This window comes from Leopardus geoffroyi, chromosome B3 (genome assembly GCF_018350155.1).
Source record: "Leopardus geoffroyi isolate Oge1 chromosome B3, O.geoffroyi_Oge1_pat1.0, whole genome shotgun sequence".
Classification (NCBI taxonomy): Eukaryota; Metazoa; Chordata; class Mammalia; order Carnivora; family Felidae; genus Leopardus; species Leopardus geoffroyi.
This window is the reverse complement of record NC_059337.1, coordinates 65,266,444-65,279,782: the sequence shown is the minus strand read 5'-3', so window position 1 is coordinate 65,279,782 and position 13,339 is coordinate 65,266,444.

Here is a 13,339-nt window from a genome sequence, read left to right as displayed (position 1 = left end):
GATATAATGTTATTTGTCCAACATATTTTGGTTCTCAATATTTTTCCTTTCAAGCTATTGAAGTTAATATTTAACAAACACATTTTCTGCCAAGTTTTAATGTGATATCATCCTCTGAAGAAACAAAGTCCAGAAATAATTTCTCTTTTTGGCAATATTTATTAGTATTTTGACACAAAACCTGAATTATTATTGAAAGTAAATAGGAAATCAAGGACTCAGATGTCTTGAGTTTTTTTCAGGTGCTCTCAAGGTTAACATGTGCTCTGCGGCAATGAAAAGGCAGATAAATAAAGGCTACCCGGTGTCACACAATCTGTAATATTTCCTATAACTGTGACTATTTTTTAAATAAAATTTTCTAGCTGACAAATTTAATTTCCCCTTTTGGTTTTGTTTATACTTTGGACTCCCTGGTGTCATGGAAGTGAACACAAAAGTAGGTGTTCCATGTCTCTCTACTTCCTTTTTGACTCTTTATCTCTCATTTATAGCTATGAACTTCCCATAAAATTTTTCTCTTAAAAAATTATATATACATTTTATATGTATATCTCCAAAAGAGTCTTAATTTTGTGAGGAAAAAAAAAGAGGGGGGGATTAACAGAGTCCTATTCAGGAAGTTTCTAAAACACCTACTGGAACAATATGGAAGACAGTAAGTTCCATCTTCACACAGCTGGCTGTATTTAAAAGAACTAAAGGAAATGAACCTACCTCCAATCTGTCAGGCACTCGCAAGTAGCTGCAAGCCCTTGGGGACTGAGGGATCTCATTTGAGATGGCATACCAAGGCTGAAAACTGGCCTTGGCCCAACAGCCTCAGCCTTGAATGAATGTGTGTGTGTGTGTGTGTGTGTGTGTGTGTGTGTGTGCGTGCGTGTGTGCACGTGCGCACACACATCTAAAAAAAAAAAAAACACATACAGAGAGCCAATAAATGTAATATGAACTCCAGAAATACCCTGGTCTAAAAATAAATAGGAAATATAATCAGGTCATTGTTACCTTTCAGTCAGGGCAAAGGTGAAAATCACAATAATTTTGCAAAAACACACTCAAATGAGGAAACAGAAGGGTGTGACAAGGGGTAGACAGTCTACCAAAACAGAAAAACTGTTTATAATAAACATCCCAGGTCCACAGAAAGGCTGTGAAACCCAAAGTGAATTTTTCCATCCTCTAGCTATGTCCTTGCCTTTAATGTGAAGGTCTGGACTTTAATTAGGGCTCTTCTGAGTGGGCAGTGGAGAGATGAACAGGGCTATTTATGAACATTTGCTTCTGTTCCGAGGGAAAAACATCCCAGCCAGTTGCTGAGAGTTTGACTCCTTCCAGAGCTTTACCATTTCTCTACACTGTTTGTTCTGAGAATACAGATAGACCTAGGAAAATCTAAAACCCCACAGAAGCATTCTTCCACAATGAGCCTCTACACTGAAGCATATGATATTTGACAGCCTTTTGTGAGTAGCAGAGTCCGTGGATTTTTTTTCTCCAGCAGTGATATCCTTTCACCTCATTATAAAATATAACCTGTCATAGCTAAATTGAGGAGTTTTTCAACAGGGCTGGAAAACTCATCTTTAATTACTGTATAGGAGAATGCTTCTGAATTATCAACTATGCAGAAAAAGGCTGAAAGGCAATGTGATCACTGTAAGAAACAGATGCTCCTTGATAAAGAAGCCATGTTGTTGGGTTTTCAGTTTCTCAGGTGATGGTGCTTTGATATGGATGGCTTTGAAATCCATATAAGATGAAAAAGAAAAAGAAACACTTTCATTAGGCCAGTGGTATTATGTGTACACTTAACTGTCCATGCACAGATTGGTTTTAAGGATTCTACTGGGTCACCAGTCTGAGATTAAAAATATCTATATGTGCACTCGAAGACAATTTCTAATGGAAGGGTTCTGTATACCTACTTAATGTGTTGGTTACTACAGGAGGTGGTGACAGACCTGGTTCTAAATTCAGGCTCTACCACTAACCAACTGCTGACCTTGGCAATTACGGACTCACTCTGAGCTTCAGTTATCTTACCTGCAAAAGGGAGAGCATCATCATACCTGCATCATATGACTATTGAGAAGATTAATGAGATAATGAAAGTGAAGAATTTAGCAAAGTACATAGTGCATTACAGCTATTCAGTAAATGGTGGCTACTATTATTAGAAGCAATCTGCCTTGAAATTCTCATAGTTTTGGATGCAAATGAAAATACATTTTTAAAGCAAGATTGACTATTAGTGTCGCTCTTGTGCAGGGGTCAAAGGACAAAATACCTCAGGTGTACACCTCCAGTTGCAGAAACAGGACATAGTTGTAATGGAGTCAAACCAATAGACTCTTGGGCATCTGACACACTGAGTACTATTTTATTTAATGTTCTCTCAAAGTCAGTATTTCTGGAAGCAGATTCTGCAGAAGATCAGTCAGCTATTTCTCAGAGAAAAGTAAATGTTTCCTATGGACAAATGACTCTGGATAATAGTACATGCAACATCTCAGTCTTGGAAATTCACAATGCACATTAGCATATTAAAGGCTTTAAGAAGATCTGCAGTGGAGAAACTATCTTTATTTTGATTGACACAAGATTCCCCAAAACCAATCTGAATGCAACTCTTTTTTTCACCCAATGACTACTGATGTACTAATAATTCGTTAGGTACTATTACATGCCAGCCACAGCGTCAAGCATTTTACATGTATTAATTTATTAAATCACAATAACAATACTATGAAATAGGTACCATTATTAACTCTGTTTTACTTCCCAGGATTAGACAGCCAGTAAGTGACAGCAGGATTCAAATCCTACACTCTGGCACTAAAGTCATATTCTGAACCAGCACTTTACATTATCTCTTCACAATGTGAGGCATATCATGTCCAGTCAGAATGTTTTCACTTACAAATCACAGAAACCCCAACCAAAACCAATATAATCAATAAAAGGAGTTCATATTCTCATTTAACTAAAAAAGCAGCATGAGCTTCAGGCACCAAGAGTATAATTCTGGTCCTGGAAATTCACTCATTTCTGTACCCCTCCTTATGCCAGTTTCATCCTTAAGCGGGCTTGCCTAATTGTAGTCACTCCCAGGTAGTCTTTATTTACCAACAAATAGGAGAGAAAGCTTCTTTTCCTCAACCATCAAATAAAATTACTGGCTTCTGATTAAGTCACAGGTCCACCATGGGTCATTTTTGCTATGGCCAATGAAATGTGTTGTGCTGATTATTTTAAGTTTCATTATTCCTCAATTGATGAAGGTGACGTGTATTGGCTGATATCAATCAGGCCCCATTGCTGAAGCTAAGAGTATGGCCAATTCCAAACCACATAACAGGGAAATATGCTCCTTTTGAGAAAGAGGAAGAGTAAATGGAGTCCTATTGATTGTGCTTTGAGTAAGACTTCCAATCAAACCTGAGACAAGTGTTGTGTGGAATATACTTTCAAAAATACCACTCCATACTTTTCTTATTCTTAAACTCTTTGATCTTATACTCTTTATGGCAAAATGGAAAAAAAGGATAACCAAGGAGGCTGAACTCTCTAAAGAAATACAATATAATCCAAGACTTGACTTTCTCCTGACAATTCTGGATCTGCTTCTACTCATCACTTCTGACGGTAGCTACAACAGAGGTATATTATATAACTATTTTGTCAATTTTTAGATGAAACACCTGAAGCAGAAGAAGCTAATTAGACTTTTTCCAGACCAAAGGGAAAAGTCTCTCAAATCTATTTATTATTTTTATATAAGAACAGCTAAGTATGTTGTCGATAGCCTACAAAAACTCAAAAGATATGGAAATACAGAGTAAAAGTAAAAATCACCTGCCTGTTTTTGTATTCTTTCCATTCTCCTTCTCAGATGTCATCAGTTTGGTATATAAACTTCCCAAACTTTGTCTAGCTTTACATATATTTATGTATAAAAATAAATCTTTTGCGACATAAATAGGAACATGTCACTCTTGTTTTCTCTGTCTCCATTCAAATATATATCTGAAGAGCTCTTCATCAGTAAAAAAGATCTTCATTCTATCCTACTGATGTATAGAGTATCACAGTAGAGGTGAACCATCACTGTTCTCCCAGTTGTTCACTGACAGAAATTTAAGGGTTTCTAATGTTTTCCTATCTAAAAGAAAGCTCAAATGGCCATTGCTGTATATGCTACTTCATGCCCATGTGGAAGTTTTTCTCTACAAAAGAAAGCCATCAATGAAACTGTTTGGTTAAAGGAGTTTGAGCACTTAATATTTTGATAGAATTTGCCAAATTGCCCTCCAAAAAGGCTGTTCCAATTTACACTCCCACCAACAGTGTCTAAGAGTACCTGTTTCCCCACTGGATATTAGCAATCTTTTTGCATTCAATTTCAAAGACTAATCAACAGGACTCCAGTTAACTCTGTGATGAAAGTGGCTCCCTAAGAGCTTTAAGAATGTATCATTAGACAGGAAAGAAAACAATTATTTTGTGTGAGCCCACTCTGAAATTGGTATTATAATAATAATAAAGAAAACTCTCTTGATTGAACAGCTATTTACTTTGGACTTACAGACATTAACTACCTGCCTTACACTCTTCTTAAGAGGTCTACAAAGGTCACTTCTCCCCATTTTGCAGATGCAAGTTTTAAAGTAAAACAAAAAAAAAATAAGTACAATTTTCCATCAGGCTGTGTACAATAACAGAAAAAAAGAATCTAGTTCTTTTGAGTCCCCACCTCATTTCTTGGTGATGAAGCAGCCTCTCAAACCCAGAAACAAAACTCTGACCTGTATCCCCTTTGAAGCCAGCCAAAATCCAGCTACTTGCATTAGAAGCATATTTCTGCTTTAACTTTCACTTAAAGCTGGATGATAATTTAGAAATACATTGGGGCTTAAGCCAATGAAACTTCAAGTTCAGTTCCCAGCCATGTGGCGGCCTTTGCTCCCTCTGGCAAAGGCTACTAGCGTTCTTTCATCGACTAACGGGTGATCTGAAGGGAAATGAGCAGAAAATAAGGTGCCATCTGCAGAACTCAATATTTACTTCTCTCTGTGTTCCTGGAGAGTCATGGAGAATTCACAGGCTTGCGAACTTGAAATCTCTGTATAGTAGGCGGCAGAAACATTGGCAACTTACTTAGGGCACTTTTGCGATCATCGCTTTGAGCAAAACCCTAGATATATGCCCCAGAGGGAAGCCATGTGGGCTTTAATGCACGTCTTGTTCCCTTGCAGAGAAGTCACAACTTACCCAAACATACTCGTTCACAGACAATCTAAATGAAATCTCCAGATTGATGACAGCTGGCCTAGGAAAGGCAAGAACACCCTGAGAGTGAGCTACTTGCACCCTTTGAGATAAATACATTTTTCTGATGACTCAGTTGTTCTTTATATTTCAATCACAGGTCAATGAATTGTAATGGCACCAATACAAATACAAAGCCGTTGGAATGTTTGTGACAAAGTGGCTTTCCAGACCAGAAATGAAATTTTTCTTAAACTAGCAATACTTTGCTAGTTTAAGAGTAAATGTCAGTAACCTTATCTTTCTACAAAGACTCTCCTTTTTTCTCTCCTTCCTGCTTCCGTATCTTAACTTAGAGGCACAACCCTGTTCTACATCGACCCAGGCTCCATCAGCATCCAGTATTCCCTGTCTAAAGCTTTGACACATTTGTCACAACAGCTAAGGTTGAGGAAAAGAGTTGAAACAATTTCACAAGGCTTGTTATGACTCACATGGCCCCTGTGTAGTCCTCTTAACATCCTTTGTTCCCATCCTTCCAATAAAACATGAGCACCAGCCGTTTCCCTCTCACAGTGTGAGCCAGAAAGGCTGGAGCCTTTGAGCTCTGGTTCCAGTCTACAGATCATTAGAGCAGATGATATTGTTCTGTACATCAAGCCTTTCATGCCAGCTTCTAAATGAGGGAGAAAGACTGCAGTGATGACAATGATCTATCTTTGGACCCTTTTAATAAACCCACCCCTTTTAATAAAGATACCTCTTTTAATACATTAAAAAAATTTTTTTTGAGATCTTGGGACCATATGGGGAGAGGACTGGAGGTAGAGCTGAGAAGGGAGAGGGTGACCAGAGAAAACAAGGTGGAGGAGGGAAAAAGAACAATAAAGAATACATATTTGGTTTCCTGGGCATATTATCCTGCTGCTCTGTCTCCCACTAAGATCTATAGATTTGCAGTTCTTTAGAAGTTGTCAGATAGCTCCAACTGTTTTCTAAAGTTTAACTATCACAAATTGATGGGCCCTGAGTTAAGATGGAAACATCTGTGGTTGAATATATCTATAAGAGACCAGCACAATGACATCTTGCATTTTCAGAGGGCCTTTCTCTCAAAGCTCAAAGTGTGTTATAGATTTGATCTAATTATTCCTGCACAACATTAATGGCACCTAGGAAGAAAGTAGGGGACAAGCAGGGAGTATTTTGGGGGTGAGGGTTTAACTACTATTGTTATTTTTTGCCCAGGGAAAATAAAACATGGAATGAATGTATAAAAATGCCTTAAGTTTTTTTTTTTTTTTTTACTTCCTAGCTGTTGTAGCCTTTTGTCCAAATGAAAACTGTTCCTAACATAAAAAAACATAAACACACCCCTTCCCTAGAACATTTACTGCTGAACTGCCCTTGCCAAAACTGTCTCAAGGCCCTGACTGCCTATGCTTTTTCTCGACTACACTCTACTCTCAAAACCTCCACAGAGCACAGGGTTAAAAAGATAAAACCACTTTCCCAGGGGAGGCAACAAAGAAACTTACAACGCGGAACATGAGCCACTCTCACAAATATCACTCCAAACAGGCAACACAGTCTTTCAAGAATAGCAGAGAGCTAGCCTCTGTTTCTGCGAAAAATGCAAGCATGTCTTCCAGAGACTATCATAATGTGCAACCTACCAGATCATTTTCTTAACACATTCTCCTATGGGGAAAAATGTTTACCTAGAGGGCTGTTAATGACTGAATGCTACTATTATATTTGCCAGCCACAGAATTATGACTCTGGTTATCCTGGGCATTCTGAATACACAGACTCACCTTACCAACATGACTTATTATTACCATCTTTTATATCTTCATCACAGACTCTAAAGATGTCCAGTTTTCCAAAGAATGTCTGCAAACACCATTTTTGGACTTTCAAATATGATAATAGGGAGTAACACCCCTACTCCCACCCTGACTGAAAGATGCCTCTTCTTAAGCTGCTAAGACAGTGTTGGTAGTAGTAGCAAGTACATGTGTACATTTAAAGAGATATGAACTAAAAATATGGCCCTATGGGTCTGTTATGACTTAGCAGAAAATGCCTTTCTGTGACAGCTAAGTGATATGACAGACTGGAGCACATCCCAAGCAACCCACATCTTCTATTGGTGCCAAGGGAAGATTTGTGCCCTAAAATAAACATGAAGTGATAAAAATGTGAGAAATTCTGTGGAAAACAATTCAAGTGTCCTCAGGTACTTTTTCTTGTCCTAAGTAATGGAATGTTTAACTATATTTTGTATGTTCTCTCCACCTAGACTGACCTCCAAATATGCAGGTCAACAAAAATATGCACTTCAAAACAACCACCAACATATTAGGATAAAATTAGCTATGTCTGGTCTTTTGCTGTTCGTATCAGTTCTAAAAATAATTTAAAAATAGATTTTAAAAAATTCTGTGCTGATGATAATGCCTCACGTTTTCATGATTTGTGTCAAAATGGTTTGTAGTTATAAGTCATGCTCTCTTAGCCTGGAGTGTCTTTAGAGTGTCTAAGTGTTTCACCAATAGGCCAAAAGCAGAGGCAAAAGAAATTCTAAATCAAGAAGAAAATGAAAGGTCAAAAGGTAGAATATTATAAAAGGAAGTGGATGTGGAGGAAAGATAGGAAGGATGAGAAAGAGGTGAGTTTGAAAGGATCAAGTGCCCATAATGTCACTATTGTGATAGGGTAGCCTATCAACCAATGATTACAGACCACCAATTAACCGTAAGAAAAAGAGACTGCTATTCTCTATCCACCCATCTACATGAAGAGAATTAGGGAGGTTATGTTGTTTTCACAACCCATAGTCATTATAAAACAAAAATACGTTACAAACTAAAAAAATATATAGACTTCAGTACGTTTGAAGATTATAGCTAGCATTTGTCCCACTGTTGTCCTACTAATTTTTCTTCACATTATTTCTGCTCAAACCCACAGCAAGGCAATAAATAGCATTGGCCTTGGAATCTATCCATTTGTAGTTCTTCTTTTTCTCTAGATCTTGAGGCTCTTGTCAATCTCCTAACATTTAATTGGTGGTCCATAACTATGATAAGTGACCCTGACACAGTGGGGGCACTGCTTGACAATTATCAGCTCTGGTGGCCCACATGTTCTGGCTTCCATTCTACCCAAGACAGGAGATCTGATTATGTCAGTGTAGTAGTCAGGGTTTTCCAGAGAAACAGAATCAATAGAATATATTATAATAATATAATAAAATATCTGTATCTATATATCATATACATATATACACACATATATATAATAGATTATATTTATGTATAAAATATATAGATACAGATATAATCTCTTTATACCTGTATGTGTGTCATCTATATATAAATACACAATATATATACAAAAAGATAAGGAGTTAGCCCATGTAATTATAGAGGCTGAGAAGTCCCACAATCTACCATCAGCAAGCTGGAAACCCAGGAAAACCAGTGGTGCAATTCTGAAAAAGGAAGGGCCAATGGTGCAAGTCCCAATCTGAGGACTGGAAAAGACTAACGTTCCAGCTCAACCAATCAGAAAGAGAAAAAAAATTCTCCCTTCCTCTGCCTTTTTATTCTATTCAACCCCTCAAAGGATTGGATGGTACACACCTATATTGGCAAAACCAATCTGCTTTACTCAGTCTACTGATTCAAATGCTAATCTCATCCAGAAACCCTCACAGGCACACCCAGAAATAATATTTAGCCAAAAATCTGGGTACCCTGTGATCCAGTCAAGTTAACACACACAATTAACCACCACAGTCAGTTTTTCACCATCCACAATGGGGGTCAGATTAGTGCTTGCTTATAGCAAGTCTATAAATGTTTCCATTTGGCACTACACCCTAGTAAATATCTGTGACCATGTTAGTTAGAATGATCTGACTTGATGCACATAGCAATTACAGAAAAAAATGACAGACTGGGGGCCACTTTTATCAGTAAGTTATTTTGAATTTCAAGGGCTTCTTTCAAGAAAAACACTGACCTAATCAAAGAATTGGCAAGGCATCTACACCATAGATCTTATGTAGCTTACATAATAAGATTCGAAATGAAATTATATAACTTCATGTGCCTGAGCCATGGAAGATATTTAATAGAATTAAACAGTAAGTATCTAAGGGTCTATATGTTTAAACTTTTTTAAATGTTTACTTTTGAGAGAGAGACAGAGTGCAAGGAGGGAAGAGGCAAAGAGAGAGGGAGACACAGAATCTGAAGCGGGCTCCAGGCTCTGAGCTGTCAGTACAGAGCCTGACATGGGGCTTGAATGCACAAACCACAAAATCACGACCTGAGCTGAAGTGGGACACTTAACCAACTGAGCCACCCAGGTGCTCCCAGAGGGCCTATATATTTAGATAGGGAAATATCCTTTCAGATTACTCAATAGGTTAATTTTCTAATAAAAAAAAAAAAGTTAGAACAGAGTACTAAAGGTCAACAGAAAAAAGCACCAGACACAGCACTAAGCATCAAATTAGAGATACAAAACAGGGTTCAAGAAACTCCTAAACAAACAGAAGCCATTCCCAGGGCAATAATAAATTGGTGGTAGACATTTTGCAGAATGCATTGGAAGGAAACAAAACTTTAGAAATACGGTCAATTAGACTACATATTTACTAAAGTCTGAACTTTGAGAAATTTCCAACTATAAATGAAGAAATTTCTCAACTATTAAAAGTTTTAATTCAAGGAAACAATTATTTTTATAGAAGAGCAGAAGCAAAAATATAATTGTATACAGAGAAAGAATTCAGAACAAAAATAGAAATGAGTAACAAAATGGAGAAATTTTCTGTGTGCCCACTCAGTTAAGCATTTCACTTATGCTTTAAAAAGTGGAATCAGAGGTTGATATAAAACCATGAGTAGATTACTTTTGATTTGCCTATCTGCATTCATGAATAAGTTAATCTTTGCTAAATGGAATGCAGTGTGAATAATGAACCAGAAACTATAAGAAATTATATTTTAAAAAGAACTAAATAGAAATCTTGAAAACTAAACTGACCAAAAAATTTTAAAAGCTCAATAAATACGCTAATCAGCTTTGATATAGCTGAAGAGAGAATAAGAGAATTGGAATATAAAAAATGAAAAAGCTCGCCATTCTATAGCACAGAGAAGAAAGGGGAAGCAAAAGGAAATGAGAAAGAAGTTCTATAAGACAAAATAAGGTCTAACATACATCTAATTTGTGTTAAGGAAGAATTTTTTTAAGTGGGGAAAGTACAGTATATAATGGGAATGTCATAAAAATTCCCCAAAGCTGATGAATGATCCCCAAAGAATCATCAGTTTTAAATAGTTCTGTGAATGACAACTAGCACATATTAAAAGGAATGTACACCTAGACTCATTGTTTTAAAATTGAAAAACCAGAGATAAAGATAAAGATCCCAAAGCAATGACAGAAAACAGTTCACAAATAAATGAAGAAGATGGATAGCTGATTTCTTTGTTTTTATTTTTGAGAGAGAGAAGGAGAAAGAGTGCATGGGGAGGGGCAGAGAGAGAGTGAGATAGAGGATCCAAAGCAGAGCCCCCTCCCCCCACCCCCGAACAGCAGAGAGCTTGATGTGGGGCTTGAACTCAGCAACTGCAAGATCATGACCTAAGCAGAAGTCAGACACTTAACCAATTGAGCCACCCAGGCACCCCAGACAGCTGACTTCTTATGTTAAGAGGGGAACAAGAGCAAAATATAATGGAAAAAATCTTTAAAGGGCTTAGAGAAAAACCTAACAACCCAGAATTCTATACTCAGTGAAATTTCCTTTGAAAAATGAGAGTAAAATGGAAATACTCCTTTCAAACAAAAACTAAAGAACACATAGGTTCTCAATAAGGACATTTCTAAAAGTTCTTCTTCAATAATAAGCACTAGGGACACACACAAAAAATGACACAGAATGTAAGAAGTAATGATAGCAAAGAAACATGTAAACATATCAATAGAGATTAACAAAGAAGAACTGACTAAAATACTAATAATGTTGAACTTTTTTAACAAAGAGAAAACTGAAATGAAAACAAAATGGTAATATAAGTCAGGAGGGTGATCAGGATAAATTTTTCTAGGCTGCTTATACTGTTTGGGAGAAGGACAAAGATGTTAACTTTAAACTGTACTAAATATTCCTGTTTTAATTTTTAGAATAATACCTACAAGACTATACAGAGACCACATAACATTCAAGCTTGTAGAAAGGTAAAAAGAAGGAAGAAACATCAGTCCAAATAATATAGGAAAAGAGACATTAGGGAAAAAAAAGTGAGAGGCACCTGGTTGGCTCAGTTGGTTAAACATCTGACTTCAGCTCAGGTCATGATCTCATGGTTTGTGGGTTCAAGCCCCAAATCAGGCTCGGTGCTGAGAGCTCAGAGCCTAGAGCCTGCTTAGGATTCTGTTTATCCCTCTCCCTCTGCCCCTTTCCTGCTCATGCTCGCTCTCTCTCTCTCTCTCTCTCAAAAGTAAAAATAAACGTTAAAAAAAAACTTTTTTTGTGAGAAAAACACAAAATAAGATGGTAAAAAATAATCTCTATAAATCATTAATCACAGAAAATATAAGTGAACTATAGTCTTCAATTAAAAGAATAAGATTGTCAGGGTATGGCCACAAAACTTATATGAGTTATGACTGAAACATACAGAGGTATTAAAATATAGATAATGGAAAAGATATTCCAAGCAAATACTAGCCAAATGGCAATTTTATAGCTGTATTATTAAATAGAATTTAAGGTAAAAAGTCTTGCTAGTATAAAGTCTCTATAGAAAAATAAGGGTCCCTTTACCAAGAAGACACTAAAGTTCTAAACACTATATACCTAATAACCTAAAATATTTTAAGAACAGAAATTTAAAAAATGAAAGTAAAAACATAATAGAGAAAGTCAAAGAATCAACCTCTGGCTTTTTGAAAGACAAATAAAATTGACAACTCTTTAACAAGACAGATTATAAGGAGAAAAGCACAAATAATCAATAGTATGAATGAAACTGAAACATAATTAGAGATTCAGTAGACATGAGATAAATAATAGAATGTTACAGATGAGTTTCTGCCATTAAATATAAAAATTTAAACATAAACATGCCTATGGAAATGTAATTCAAAGAAACTGACTCTAGAAGAAATAGAAACTCAATAATCACATAAACAATTATAGAGATTAAAACATCTTCTACCAAAAAAAAAAAAATAGGCCTAGATTATTTAACAGGAATGCTCCACAAAATATTCAGGGAACAGATCATTTTAATCTGATACCAACACTTTCATAAAAGAGAAAAAGCAGCCACAATTCTCAAATTATTTCATTTTGCCAGTATATCTTTGATACCAAAACCAGATAAACATAGTATGAAAAGCATTAAAGGAAAATTGCAAGCCAATTCAATTACAACAAGGATGCAAAAGCAAATAAACAAAATGCAAAATGGTAAATATGAAAAATAATCCATCATGACCAACAGAGATTTATTCAAGTAATGAATGGTTGTTGTAACATTATAAAATTAATTATGTGAATTCCCGATGCTGCCATACTGTTATAGGTGGCTATAAATCCAGTTTTGAGTAATGAAAAGTTACCAGAGGCAACATGTGACATTTCTAGACAGATGTATTTAATTCCCATCTTAGATATTCCAAAGCTATCTTCTGTCATATTGATCATGGAATCATGAGTTTATATACAATGTTAAGTCATTTCATGAAGGACAATCATTCTGGTCAGTTTTCCAAATCTGTAACAGATTTTTCACAGGAGAAAACAAAATAGTTTCTGTTCTGCTACATCACTGAGTTTTCTGGGTTGTTTCTCACCTAACATAACCTAGTCCAATCAGATTGATATAGCTATAATAACTAATATAGCTCTGAGAAAGACAAATGAGCCAATAAAACAAAATAGAATGCCCAGAAACAGATCCACTTGAATGTGGAAAATTAATATATGATAGGCAGTGCAGATCCGTGAAGAAAAGATGAGCTATGAAATAAAATA